Here is a 15,282-nt window from a genome sequence, read left to right as displayed (position 1 = left end):
TCCCTTTGGTCAAAAGCGCTCAACAAAATGTCCGACTTGTTGGAATGATACAAGTTGCTTGAAAGTCGAATGAATGAACGCAATTACAGCAGATGGGTCCCATCTGTCCACCTCCGAAACAATTTGTTTGTACAGTAAGCATCGTTTGTCTTTCTCGACAGGAACCGGCTTTCGTACGTGTGAACGACAGGCAACGAGCCGTATATCAAAGAGTCCCGATTGTTTTGCGTAAAGCGGGCCACATTTAAAGGTTTTTTAAGATATCCTTTCAAAACAGGACTCGGGCGATGACGACGGTTCCTTTGATTGTGAGCCGCATCATTGCCAAGGTGTGGTTGCCTGTCTGCGCTGATCTCTTTTGTGTGAGACTCGCCGAGCTGCTTTTCCTGCTCACTATTTTTGTTTGCGTCGGGTGCTGACGGACTTATAGTTCGCCCGGCTTCCTTTTGGCATATGTCGCCAGATGTTTGCGACAATAACAACCTCCCCGGCTTTTTTGGTCGTATATTGATAATAAAGGCTTTATTGGCACCTTTGTCCGACCGGTAGTGTGCGCTTGTCCGTGTGTCCTGTTCCCTTTTCCTGTACTTCTAAAAGCTATCTAAGTTAACAGATTGAAATGCGAGCCGTTCTACGCAAGAAAGCCAAAAAAACAAAAACGACTGCTTACTGCTTGTGTGTGGAAGATTTAAGATGAGAAGCACACGCATTACAAAATTCTCTGCACCAAATCCTATTTTGGTCAATACCCAGACTGACCAGTGAGAGGCAGTGTGGTTCCACAGAGAACAAACAAAGAAGAAAATGTAGTCGGCAAAGGAGAATGCGAAAAAGCCAGGCTAACTGTTAGCTTGTCTGGTAGCGACATCGTAAACTATATTCCTGGTCATTTTTATTTGTGATCGTAAAAAATATCGAGTTTGACTTTCCCGATTGCGAAAAAAATAGGTCTTTAAACACATGAGCTAATCAGTCAACACTTTTTTGAAGACATCCGCCAATCAGGCCTTTGCTAACTGATCGGAAAAACGTGACATTGCACAAATGACCTCTCAGGAAAGCCTTTGCTGACTTTGATTGGAATATTCCCGAAGTGTGTGTACCCGGGCTAAATCTGGCTTTCATGCTGCCTGGCTTGGCAGAGTTGAAGCCATTTGATAAAGTCCTGACAGCTTGAGCTAGCCATGCTGTATTAGCTAATGTGGCTCTCTGGGCCTCCCACTGCACATCTGGGCTTTTTTTTTTTCTGGCATCCACCAAGTGTGCAATAGCCGTTATGCCCTCCGAATCCAACCTGTAAAACGGCAACATGTTCCTTTCTTCCTTCCTTTGACTTGAACGCTTTCCTCGCCGAGTCCTCTCTAAAGAATTAGCCTGATGGCCACAAAGAGGCGGCACATTTCCCGCGTCCGCCTCCAGTGTCCACTTACTTAGCGGGCCTGTGTCCCTCCATGTCTGATGTGATTTTTACCTCCCTTTATTTTTTTCGTCCTCCCCCACCACTATTGACGCATCGGCGGCCGTCCGCTTTGAATGCGCGAGCACTTTTGCAAATGAAGAGGCTTGAACTCCTGACAGGCGGTGTCGCCGACGCCATGACACACTGGCCCGCACATGCTGCGCGGCATAATGATGACATTAGGATCCAGTGATAATATCAGGACGCACTTCAGATAAATGACTGATAAACCAGGGGTTGTGCCTCTCGTATTACACGCTTGACAGAGCAGCTAATCAGTGTCCAAGTGACTGCTATTACATAAATCATGAGCTCGACTTTGATGCATATTCCAGCCGTGTTCCCTATTCATCACGTCATCTGAAGCGGGTGGGGGGGAGGGGGGCTGCGGCGGCGGCGGCGACTGCCCGGCCAACACACACACACATTTTAAGAGCACATTATGTTTTCGTTAGAATTTGATATGATCCATTCCTGTGTTGATTGGATTGGATGCACTCGGGTCATCGGATAGGAAGAGGCCATGGAAGGTGTACGGTTACACCGGCGTAAGCACAATTCACATTTACAGTAAAGGTGCGTTTTAATTGCATCACCGTATGGATTTATTGGGAATACACCTTCTTAGCGCTGGACATAAAACAGCTGAGGTGAGGCTTTTTCTTTTGTTTGGCTCTTGCAATAAAAACGGAGAGACGGATGCTCCAAGTTAGCCACCGCGTACGTTTTTTATCCGGGACTATTGGGGTCACAAGATGTGAAGGTGGGGGGTGTTAATTTAATCCCCGTTCTTACCCAGAGCATGGCCACGCTCTCTAAGGAGCTTTATCTCTGACAACTGTGTCAAATTAGAGCCACCGCGAGCCCCTCATAAAGAATATGTCTGTCAGGCTACATTGTTCCCGCCCCGCCAAATCTACGGCCGGTGGAGACAAAAATAGAAGATAACGCCGCTGCGGCCGTCCCGCCGTCGCACTCCGACATGATGAAATCATTTTGCCGGCCGGGCCACGTGATCCTGTCAGCGAGACAAACCCGCTAATAAAAGTGACGCGGGGGCCTTTCAATAAATACGGCTGTATTATGTGGCCAATTATATCATCTCGCATGCTAATAAAATGCTTGAAGAGAATTATTTAGAGAGCGTTATAAGCCGCTAATTTGTCGTAATTGTGCCGGCCCCGCACGTAATTGATGGGAGTGTAACATTCCATTAGGCACGCTACATAACTCCAGGTCGGTCTACTATGATAAGTGCCCGTCATTTATCTGGCCGCTATGGTAGCTGTCCCGCAGTCAAACATGTAAAACAACTCTTAATGTTCCCTCCCCGTCCCCTTTGGGTGTTCCACCCTGTTATCTCCGTCTCTTCAATCCTACGGGGACTTCCTTGGGAGACAACATTTTCACGGACCTTTTGACCCGAAGCATATTTTCCATTTGAATGGTCCGACTAGTGAATATTTACAAGCGCCTTTAATATATAATAGAGCTCATCTGCGAGGATCAGGAGCCATTTTCTGCTCAGTCAGCTCGCCGTAGGCCTCCCCCCCCCCCCTCTCCCCGTACATTGGAGGTAATATTGACCCCTTTTAAAAAGCAAATGACCTACGCCTCATTTAGGCCAAGTAGTATGCGTACGCCTTTTTTTTTTTTTTTGTACAAGTCCTGAGGGCATACATGTTTATAACAAGGAAGCACTGGCTGTCTCCAATGTAAACATCTTAGCACTGTAATATTGTATCAGCGCAGTCCCAGAAGGTGGCAGATTTAATAATGTGGGTGGATTATATAAGAGAGAGAAATAAAGTAGTAATTTGAAATTGTTTGGGGACCTTTTGTGTCAGTGGTTATAGAGGCTAGGGGACAATTCCCCTCCCTCAGGCCACTGTTAAAAAGCCAATGACTTTTCCTGTACACGCGCAGCATTTTGGAATCTACATGCATTAGCGCCACCGCGGGCTTTTATCAGGCGATTAGTAATGCATAATACATTTGATTCTATTATCTTGCGATGAATGAAGACGAGTGAAAAGGAAGGAGTGGATGAATAGGAGGCCGCTACGCAATATATATTTAATGGTGAAAGCGAGCTTGTTTCTTTTTTTTGGGCTTGTACAACAACGAGCTTTTTAATCTCTTTCTTGCCCATGAAAGTCGCAGTAATTGCTATATTTCCTTTTTTGTTTCAAGGACCTTTGATGATCCCTTGGCTTGCATCAGAGGGCAAAGTCATTAGTGGAGAAATGAGCTCAAGTGAGGAGGAAGAGATTGCGGGGCTCCCAGTATGATTGGGAACTTTGCTTCTTTGCCTTGCATCCTCATTTGGAATGCGCACACGCAAAAAGTGATCAGGACGATGAAATAATATGCACTTATTTATTCGCCCGTCTTGGCCTGTAAAACGAGCTTGGAAAAATAGATTCGGGCTGAACGATTTGGACAAATAATGGATTGCGGATTTTTTTTTTCCGCCTCAATATTGTGATTTACAATTTTGTATACTATATATCTTTTTTCAAGGTCCTCTTTATTTTTTGTAACAAACTTAAGCAATAATTTAATCTAATCTAAACACTTGATTATATCTACACGTATATTAAAAAAAAAAAGCTTAATTTTGGTCAGTCGTAACCAAAATGAAGTATTTTTTTTCCTTCCTTTTTTGGGGAATAAATTCCGACTTCTGCAACTTTAAGACTGCAACTACACCACTAAAAATTCTCCTCACTGTTCAGCTCGACCTGTAACGCGGCGAGGAGGAGCTGCATTACACAAAAGTGGGAACGTGATAATATTGCCGCAGTCGAGTTGATCTGTGAGGGGAGGAGGGGGGGGGGGGGGGGGTGGCGGGCGCAGGTTGGCTGCGTGCGGAAAACATGTGAAATCTGAAATGCTGTCACTCAAGCGGCGATGCGCACTCTTGTTGCGGTTGGGTGACGGTGTCGCTTTCATGTAAATCACAGGCATCGGAAATAAAAGACGGGCCTGTTGACTCGTTTCATGCTGCGAATGGGCGGCCCGGCATGTGTTGCTCGGTCTACGCTCCGCTCTCCTGTGGAAGCGCCGTCCCCTGGGCCCCCCCGGCCCCACCCAGCTCCCAAGGGTGCACTGCATATAATTACCCACAATCCACTCTGAAACGGCTCTCATTTACAGTAATCAACAGTCTGTACTTCAAAAGATTCACGTGGCATCAAATAAAGGGAGCCAGCGTGTGTTAATACAAATGATGACGACTAGCTATCCACACTGGGGCTAACGGCGAGGTTAACTCAGGAGAGCGAGCGAGACGGATCAGTTTAAGATGACTGAAAAACCATTTGCTACGAGAGGTCGCACAAAGGTTGGAGAGATGTCACAAAAAAACAAAATTTCCCGGCCTCCTCTATGACACTTTTGTGTTCTACTGGAGGGATTCCTTTGGGATCCCCTCTATGCCCCCTTAAGGTTGCCCCAGCATGGCAATATTCTACTTGGCCAGGAACTGTCAGATGCTCATCGTTGTCATGATGAACATCTTTTCACACCGTTGTAAATGAAGTCTGGTTTTAAAATATATCTTTAGTGACTCTCCTCAAAAAGGCGTTAACTGAATAATGAAGTGAACTTGTTTTTTTTTTTCCTCTGGAGGGGGGGGGGTAATTTTCCACAGCACACTAATGTGCTGCAACACAGTCGTTGGGAAGATGATGAGGACGGCGCTGAAGTGAAATGCGCTGATAACAACTTCAAAAGCTGTCTTAGTTCAATACGAGGTCTGAACACAAGCAGCAGACAGAGTTAAGGGGGGGGGGGGGGGCGAGTGTCAAGGGCTTTAATTTAAATGACTAACAAATTCACACACACACGCAGACGCAAGTGAAGAAATGCAAGCTCATTTTGATCATTTGGCAGAGCGGACGGTGGTCGGCGTGCGTGATAATGGTCATTATCATAAACTGGAGCCATCATTAGGCTTGATTTCAGATAATGGTCAGTTGTGCAAACACAAAGAGGGGGCCCTCTCGCCATTAAAGGCATATTAAGTGAATTAACTCACATCCAGTGTACTGTGCGCTTGCTCGGGACAATAATAACACGCTTCTCGTGTGAAGTCATTTCTCTTCAACCCCCCCCTCCCCTTCTTCGCCATTTACATTCATAACAATTTGCGGGCGCCGTACTAAAGTATTCTCGTTATCTGGGAAGAGAAAAAAAATGACACCTGACCCGCTCCTCCCAGGCAAAACATTTGCCGTATATTGTTTACACACAATACAAGGTTTAGGCGATTATTTCCAGATGGCGCTTTGTATATGTTAATTTAGTCATTACATGATGTAAACATCATATAAAACATATGTGCTGCTAAACGAGCATAATTGTACAGCTAGTAAATAACGCAGCTCTAATGTCGTGTCAAAGCCGCCGCTGTAATTACGCGGGAACAAAACACAAGCGTCGACGTGTAAATTGCTTTACGCGTTTCGCTACAGATTGTCTTCGAGTTTTTTTTTCCGTTTTTTTTTATGGTGACACTGTAAAGTGGCCGTTTTGTTGAGACGAGCGGATAAAAGTAAGAGTGTAATGCGCCGGCACTGTAGTAAATTTCAGTTGTAGGCTCATTGCGGAAGAGGAGACGGAATTTTCTATTTTTTTTTTACGTCTCGTACAAGTCTACGTACGCATGGCCTAGATCCCTCAGTATGTTACAAATGGACAAGAGAAAGTATGTCCAAATGTACACGACATACCTCAGTGATTCTCTAATTCAAAAATTGCTCTCCCATTTACCTCTTGGCCAAAATAAAAAAAAAAGCCAGCCTGCCTGCTGTGCGTGCCCCCACAAAGAGCAACGTCAGACATGACATGCTCTGCTCTTCTCTCCAGTGGGAAGGGAGCAGGCTCCTCTCCTCCACAGAAGCTGCCTCTGACCCTCTGGCACCGTCGGGCCTCATCATTGCCGCTCCATTAGGGATGCAAGGAGCAGGTCTCCGAACGGGAACGGCTGCACCGCATTACTCCTGCTGGCGGCTCCCCTAGTGGCCGGGTCATGTCATGGCGTGGGTGCCCTGTGAGTGAGCTTGTAGCAGCTCTGCCCTTGACACGCCTCCTCCCCAGCCCTGTTTTTACCGCCTCCCCCCCCCCCCTCGGCAGACCGTCCGGATGGGGCACTGGGGGTGCCAGCTGGTGCCAGCTGCGAGGGGAGATATCCAAGGTGGCGGACACCTGTCCTAACGCGCAGCCCCCACAGCTCCCACAATGCATCTGCTGCGGCCCCGCAGACCCATCGTGGGGAAATGAGGCGCTAACCTTGAGGAGAAATGCTCCCAGCGTCGCATTAAGAGAGGCCCTAATTGCCCCGCGCCCGCACTGCCAAATGGCATTAGGAAGTGCCGTCGTTTACTTTAACATAATGGCTCAGCGGGTTTTTTTTGTTGGCCAAACTTGCGAGGCTTCTCTCAAAGTGCGGCGACGCTGGCCCCGCGGTCACGCGCCGAAGCACTCCGGGACCATTTCCGAGGACGACGTTTTCCAAAGTCATTTGAGACTTTGAATGGGCCGTAAGAATAGAGCGCGCCAGTGACCTGGGACTAACCTGAAACCTGAACTTAAATTGATTGATATCCCAATAAAGAACATTACCATCCTGATCATGGAATAAATTAAAATCTAAAGTCACTTCTATACATACTGGGCAAATTTGTTTGGCCATACAATGAGGCTGAAATCTGATTGGCTAAAATAATAATAATAATAAAATTCGACCGGAAGCAGTGCAACCGAGAAAAATGCTACCAAATAAAGGAATGAATGAATAGAATTTCCCGAAACAAATATTTCAATTGATGTTGTGAATTAAAGTCAGCCGCCGGCCGGCTCATGTAAATAACGTTCATTTGTGAAGTGGCGAGTGCATTAACTCTACAAGCCGGGGCTTGGCTGAGCGATTGTATTATTCATTCGGACTTTGTCGTTTCAAAGAAATACTGGCGCGGTCCACTCGGTGTGATTAAATGAAACAAGCGGGCTCATTACATTATGCATACTGTATCAAGAATAGCCCTGACCGCTCGCTCGGTCGGTCTGTAGCCGTGGTGGCTTTCCCGCCGAGAATGATCACATGTTTTGCCGCTGTGCTAGATTTTGGGGCAGCCATTAGCAGAACAAAAATCACCTTTGATTTAATGAAAGGTCCTCATTTGCTTACCGGCGCCGCTCACTTACAGGCACATGGTTAAATTAGGCCCCCCCCACCATACTCTTTGCCCGTGTTGGAAGGAGACACAGTCCCCTCTCGTGCGCTATAATGCCGCCATGATCTTATGATGTGCTGTTTCAAGTCCTGTCAGGAAGGTGCTTCTAATTGCAGATACACCTCAGCACTTGAAAGTAATGAATGTGAGCACGGGCAAACCTCTAAGGATCAAACGCTAGTAATACATCATCAGTTCTGAAAAGGGTAATTCGTTTCCCTTCGCCAAGCAAAATATTAGAAGTTTAGATAGGGGTTTTATTATTAATTTATCCCCCTCCCCGCAATACGTGTTTTTTTTGTGTAATTGAAGAGCTATGAATAAAGTAAGCCATATATCTTCGCCGGCCACGACGCGTCCCGTTGACGAGACGTGGGATTTGACTGTGTAAATATTGTTTGTAGCGAGTGGCGACAAGGATGATTCTTCCTCAAACACACTTTGGTGATATGTTTGATTGGATTTTTGAGCCGCGTATTTCCCAAGACCGTAGCTAATCATATTTTATTATGTCTCATCCTAGATTTATGGAGTCATTTTGTGTACTTCGGCTAGTCCTTCTTGTTTTGTTCGGATAAAAGGCTGGCGCTGTCGGCGGGTCTTAAAATGAAGTGTTTGGTGTTAAATGGACTGACCTTTTTCCTTTTGCGCCAATCCGAGATGGTATTTGCAGCGTTTTCCCCCGTTCCCACGAGCCGCACGCAAACGGCAAATGTTATTGGGAAACTTTGACGCTTCGCCGTATGCCTCCCAACACCAGAGGTGGCAAAAGTAGTCACGCTTGGCAGTCAAGTAGAACGCACACTGTTGAGACAAAAAAAAAAAAAAGAAATGATTTCCTGTACCTCAGGAAAGTTAAAAAGTACTAAATCGTGATTAAGTACAGAAGTCCAGTCCAGATGCGGCATGACTATGACAAGAAAAAAGTTGTAATATTACAAGAGTCACAGAGATTGAAAATAAAATAACGAGGCTATCTTGAGAGAAGAATATTTGGAATAGTTTGGATTTTTCATTTTAGTTCCTTTTTTTTTTTTAATTTCTCCTTCTATGTTTTAAATACGGTACTTTTAACGAGTATTTAGAACAGTTTCATTTTTATTTCTTTCGTTTTAATGTAGTTTTTATTCATTTTAGCTTTAGAGAAAAACAAAAGGTGACTACTGTGTAACTAAAAAATAAATGACAATCTAAAACTTCCTTATTGTTATATTTTATTTCATAAACACACGCAGAGCAACCTGCTATATGTGTACCTAAGTACAGCAGCAGAGTATTTACTCGGCCACTGCCGAAAAGTATCAGCTCGCTACGATGCCGCGGGGACTCAGTCAAAACAGCTTCGGCAGTTCACCAAAAGTCAGGCCTCTCATTGCCGCGTGACCTTTTGCGGCCACCGAGCTGTTGACCCCGGGAGCGGCGGGGTAAGGAGTTCAAAGCCCAGCTGTCCGCGTGTGATCCACTCGTCCGGGCCACGGTGGCCTGCCGCGGGGCCGCTTCCCCCCCGCCGCGGCGGAAAGCCGAGCTCGGGATACGCTTTGCACCTTCAATGGTGCTCTAAACTGCGCAGACTCAGCGGAGCGCGGGGTTGTTTGCGTGTTGGCGGGATGTAATTTACGGGCCCGCGATGAAGGCGTTGCGCGGGGACCGGCGTGGCGGCTGCTCGCGGCATCTGCTCGCGCGGCCGCTGAGGAGCCGGCATAACAATGTGCCATTCACGGGCCAGATGATGTCCAACTGTGATGTGGAGCTTGGACAGGAAGGGCAGGAGAAGGGCAAAAGAGACAGGTGAGCCTGATGGACTTTTGCAACTTCCAACTATGTGACCTGTCTTTTTTTATAGAGATGAGCGACGAGTCATAAAAGGGAGTGCCACCTTTTTTTCTATTTTCACTTCACCTCTCCCTTTATATTTTTGTTTTGAGCTGTAAAGATTAGAGGTCACATAAATGGTGGAAAGGTTTTCAAAAGAGCTATCTTGGTCTCATTACATGAAAAATACAAAAGGCATATTCACAGGGGTGTGTAGACTTTTTATATCCACTGTATATACAAACATTTTGCAAAAAGAAAAGTGATCTACATATCCATGAAACGATCGCATCAAATCATAAAAATGATTCCTCGAGTAAAATTCTTCTATCTCGGCATCTGCTTGACTTGCCATATTCAATTCCTTGTTATTCCAGGGAAGAAGCAGAAATCGGAGCGGCGCGCTGTGCACTTAAGGCGAAGGTCTCAGCGCCCTGTCATGTGCACTGTTCAGTTAGGAGGTGACTAACCCCTCGGGGGAGGAGAGAGAGAGAGCGCTGGGGGGTCCGAGGTGTAAAAACGGAGCAAACTGCGAGCTGATAAATGAGCCTCTTCCGAGCTGCATATGGTATGTGTTTTAAAAGCGACTCCCCTTCGGCCCTCCTCGTGGCCGGCCATCCATCCTTCACGAGCCTTTCGGGGGCCCTCGGCTGCGGGCGGGGGCCCGGGCTTTGTTGCCAAGACAGGCCCCCTACACGGGCCGCATATGGGACGAGAGCCCGGCCGGCCAGGCTCGGTCGACTCGGAGAGGCTGTTAGGGGGAGCCCCTCGCGTGGGGTCATTGTTAATTTACACTGACTTTGTAAGCTATTAGTTTGACAAAGAAAGCGGTTTGTCACTCCGGATGTACACCTGCTACCTGACAATAACAGAAGTAAGATTGCATGGCCGGGGAAGTCAAAAGGCGCGCTAGCAAGTGACAGCCCGTCTGACGGTTTTGCTAATGTGACAGTGAGGCAATGGATGGCGCTAGCGGTGTGCAAAGTCCGTCTGCGGATTGGGTTTTTTTTTTTTTTTGGCCCGCCGCATATTCTCAAAATAAAATCGAACTGAGAGTCATAAATAGAAATGCAACCAAAATTTAAGGATACAGAATAAATCGCACTTTTTAATTTAGAAACGTTTCAAATGTTATATTGTAAAACTAATACTGGTAAAAAAAAAAAAAAAACAGCACTACAGTTTAGTATTTATTTTTTTAAACAGTAATCTGAATAGCGAATCGGCTATCAAGTTACGTTTTTCTGAGTATGGCCTTAAAATATTTTAAGACTCAGATGAAGTGATTTTTAAGACTAAGTCGGAGGCTGTTAGCTTATGAGCTCATCGAGCTGCATCAACTGGGATATATTCCAGCAACTGGAAATTTAGTAGCGGCCATTTTGCAGGTAACAATAGTCCTACTTGATTGACAGTTATGTGCTTTTCTTTTACCTAGCCACAATTGAGCACAAAACAAGAGCAGAATTTTTTTTTAGGGCGTTGAAACCTCATTTGAAGTACTTGCCGATTTTTTTTTTCTCTCTCTTTTCTTCCAACCATTCCAATTTGGCAGGGTTGTGATTAACGCTCTTCCCTGCGGTGTGTCAAATTTACAAGACACATTTATTTTCATTTTACACGGATTTTAAGAGTTGTTCCCGCCGCGACCGCAAGACGGCTGCCTATAAACAACGCTTGCTGCGTTTATAGTAAATTTCAACATGTGACAATCGCCCTTATAGATTTAAGTATGGCTCATTTCCACACCGGCCTTTATTGGCCCGCCGTCTTTCAAGCGGCGCGGCGGACACACGTGCCCTCCGGTTATTGGGCCGCACCTTTCCCACCTCGCCTTATAATAGCGAGCGGCTGGCGCGGGCTGCCCGACGTATACTACTCATTGTTTACTGTACATGCAGGTCCAGAGTAATAATAAATAAGGAGCGTGTGTGCCGTGCCAACATGATTGATTACGACAGGGAGGCAAGGTCAGGATGGAGGAACAGGCCAGGGCTGTCCGACTCATTGAGTTAACACTGTATCCGTATTGTATGAATGTCACCAGCGATCCGGTGATTTATTACTACAGCCACTGCTCAATTCTGCTTTTCTGCCTCCCCCCCCCCAGCCCGCCCGCCCGCCCGCCGGCACACCTCCGCCGCCTCGCTTTTGCTTCCTGACCGAGATACGGCGCGGAAAGCAAAGTGTTGACAAAAATTCTGCATGTCAGCACGCAGGTTACGTCTTCACGTGGAATATTTATTCTCATTTCTATCAAATTAGGGGGCTTGGTTTCCCCCACCACCCCCCCTCTCTCGCCCGTCGCACACTTCTTGGCAAACGTAATACGATCCCGCTGCAAGAATTGCATCAGAAATTCCCCGACATTAAATGGGGGGAATAATGTGCGATGCTCGGTTATGATGGGCGACAATGTGTTTATGATTGGAGTTTGCAGAAGCTGAGCTGCATCATCTTGAAGTGTTTTTCATATTTTCGCTTCTCTAAATGGGAATAAAAGAAGCCAAATAGGAGCAGTCATGCAAACCGTAGCACACAAAATTATTCCCAAAAAACAATTAAGACTGGCTAAATAGCAAGTTAAAATAAATTGGTTTTTTTTAAACTTTGTTTTCTTGAGAGACATTTTCGTTAAGCAGTCCGATTTTTCTCCTATAAAACGTGCACTTTGGTTCGATAAAGGCTACAGTAGGTGATGTCCAATACCTTGAAGGAAAAAAAAAAAAAAGAGTCAACTGAATTGTTTATTTGCTTGAATAACACCTACCTTCCCACACACACATACATACATACATGGGGGGGGGGGGGGAGTCATTGTCACTTGCAACAATATATACTGAAGTGGACTTTTCCTTGCAGAGGATCTAACCTTTCGTCTCGGACTGAATACACAATGCCCCGGTGGACCTGTGGACTGCTCACTCTTTAGTGCATGTCAAAAAGACACCAGTCTGGACTATTTCCTCTGGGAGGCGGGTAAGCAAGCGCCACGCTCTGTCAGTTAGCGTAAAATGTTTCAGACTGAAGATGGATGGAGACGACGCGTCACTACGGCTCAAGCGGGCTTTCACCGCTGCCATGGCCGTGTCCCGGTCACATCAAGCCAAGCGACCGCATCGCCGCCACCCGTCCTTCCTTTTGAGTTAGCATACGCGCCGCGCGACACAGCTTGTGGCCTTCACTCACTCAGGGGGGGAGCACAATAACGGGTATCATGAGAGGGTTTTTTTTTTATGTTAGCTAGCAGGTGTACACAAAACTATAATGTTAGCTACAGCTCTAGGTTTATTTTATAACGTACATCCTTAGGCATGATTATTGTCCATTCTAAAATATTGATAATGTTAAACCACAATATTTTGGTCTCATCCATTGCTCTTTGTGCTCATTCCCAATGTAGTAAATGTTTTTAAATGTGTTCAAAAACATATATCTATTTTGAAATGACTATCGACATTACAGGACAATGTTTAAACTTGAAGCAAGCATGCTTGACCTCTTTTTTTTTTTTTTTTAAAGAAGAACTACGCCAAAGGTGGCAAAATGCAAAGTCCCCGTTAGGGTTGGGGTTGATCTGGAGCCATTCCCAGCTGACCTTGAAGGCGAGCGAGGGGAGGAGTGCTGGCCAGTAAATCGCAGGGCACACATTAAGAATCAATTTCACACCTACAGACAGTTAAAAAGTCTTCAAATGAACTCAATGTGGCTGTTTTTGGAATGTGGGACGAAACCCACGAGAGCGCAGGGGAAACTCGAACCGCGCACATAAAAGTCAAAATAAAGCAACTCACCGCTTTGATGACTTGTGATGTCTTTATACGCCACTGGCGTGTCAACTTCATGCGTCGCGCTGGACCAAATGTCTGCAAGTGTAAAAAGAAGTTCACGTAAAAAATGATTTCAGTGGCAAGAAATAGAAGGTCAACATGTTTCAACATGTTGCATTCAAAATATCACGTCGTCCCGGACTGCAACAGCAATTCAACTAAACTAAATATTAGTCCAGTAATTCACGGTAAAGATAAATCTTTTCAGTTTAGAAAGTCAATGTTTGAGTTGGGCACTTGTATTTCTTTTTTAAACAGCCTCTATTCCCTTTTCTTTACTCTCCGCAAAGGAATAACAAATGTAATGCATTTTACATTATGTTTTGATTTGGTGGAGAATGTGCAGTGTTCCCAATACGAACGAGTAAGAAGAACCGTGGTAAAGATTTGGAGATTTGCTGCCTTTTTAAACACAAAGATATTATTCTTAAAGAGATTTTCATACAAATATTTCATGGAATTATGATTTGCATTTTGCATAGGCTCATGATAGATTAAGGCAAATTGTGGTTTGACTCAATTAATTCAGATTATGTGTGGAGCACATTAAAAAAATAAATAAAAAGAGAGTTGACCACTGTGCTGCACATTTCATTTCAAGGACCTAAAGGTTTACAACACTGTAAAGCTACAGGATACAAAATCAATAAAACATTGTGTAACATCAATAAAAACTCAAAACAATCATAGAAAATATATAAACAAAACTAAGCTATTCTTTAAGCTATCAAAACATTTAGTAAAATGAAAGAAATGGATATAGTTGTAATTTGGAATGTTTTTTTTTTTTTTAATAATCTAACATTAGGGGAAAGTTAAGCAGGTGTTTTTATTCTAAATACACAATAGTTTTGTTGGCCTTTGCTGGAGGTCAAATGTACATTTTAGTGAAGTTTGATTTCTCCTGTGAAAAGAGGGAAAAAAACATCTTTCACTGTCAGTATCTCCCAAAATGTGACCATAATCTCAAAAGGCAGAAGATTATAAATAAAACAAACCGCGTGTACAAAAAAAAAAAGACACGGCCGGTCTGCTGAGACGAGACCTTGACACGGAAAGTCTCAGAGTGGTGACCTCTTCATTTGACCCCGGCCGATATGTTTCCACAGGCAATTCCATAACTCTCCGGCCAACATTTAAAATGCTTCCTGTTTGCCAGGAAGTTCCACATCGTTCTGTGGGAGCAGCTTCGGCGGCAGCAGCTCGACCGTGCGAAAACGGCCCGCCGCCGACGACTTCATTTACGGAAGAGGGCACGATCGCACACGTGCGTGCAATCAGGTGAAGGCGAGCGAGCGAGTGAGCGAGCGAGCGGGCGACCGGCCTCACACAACCCGCACGGACGTCTGCGTGGATGACGAGTTATTTCTTTCCCACTCACTCACCATTTCACCGTGTTGTTATTGGAATGTGTGCGTGTGGGCGCGTGTACGTCGCGTGTGCGCGCGTGTGTGTGTGTGTGTGTGTGTGTGTGCTGGTGCGGACTGTGAAACTGATGAATGACCAAGCATGGCAGATTCATAGTCCGGATCCTGGTGCAGCTGGAGAGGAAACTAATGGCAAGCTGGGACTGAGGAGGTCTCAGAGCTAATACCTGTCTCTTCCATCAGGAGACCTAGGGGCATTTTTTTACACCCAGCCAAATAAGAGAGCCCCCCCCAGCCACACACACACACTCCCCATCCCCCCCCCCACACACACACACCAGCAGCACTCCCTACTTTTAACACCTTCCAACTCTTACCAAGCCAAAGCCAGAAGACGAAGGTCCAAATATACACATGTACGCATGCATGCACACACAAGCACTCAAGCCTGCAAACATGCGGCAAACATAAAGACGGACAAACATCCCCCCCCACTGAGCCACCTCCGAAACTTTCATCGTGAAACGTCAGGCATCAGCTGTCGGAGAGTAAATGTACGTCAAAAAAAGACAAGG

The 15,282-nt window shown here is 45.5% G+C and overlaps 1 protein-coding gene across 4 annotated transcripts in view; it reads right to left on the bottom strand.

Annotated features, from left to right (window-relative positions):
- The window catches only part of LOC147049926 (methylated-DNA--protein-cysteine methyltransferase-like), a 168,417-nt gene that overhangs the window by 104,920 nt on the left and 48,215 nt on the right, over nucleotides 1-15,282 (bottom strand). For all 4 annotated transcript variants that reach the window (XM_085923033.1, XM_085923034.1, XM_085923030.1 and 1 more), the window contains exons 12-13: nucleotides 13,305-13,376; nucleotides 8,334-8,502 (exon numbers count right to left, since the gene is read on the bottom strand). The gene's annotated coding sequence lies outside the window, so the exon portion shown is untranslated. The remainder of the gene's footprint in view (nucleotides 1-8,333; nucleotides 8,503-13,304; nucleotides 13,377-15,282) is intronic.

The sequence above is a fragment of the Syngnathus leptorhynchus genome, chromosome 10 (genome assembly GCF_054491065.1).
Source record: "Syngnathus leptorhynchus isolate UIUO chromosome 10, UIUO_Slep, whole genome shotgun sequence".
In the NCBI taxonomy this organism is placed as follows: Eukaryota; Metazoa; Chordata; class Actinopteri; order Syngnathiformes; family Syngnathidae; genus Syngnathus; species Syngnathus leptorhynchus.
The sequence above is the reverse complement of the archived record's forward strand: the minus strand, read 5'-3'. Positions and strand labels throughout refer to the sequence as shown.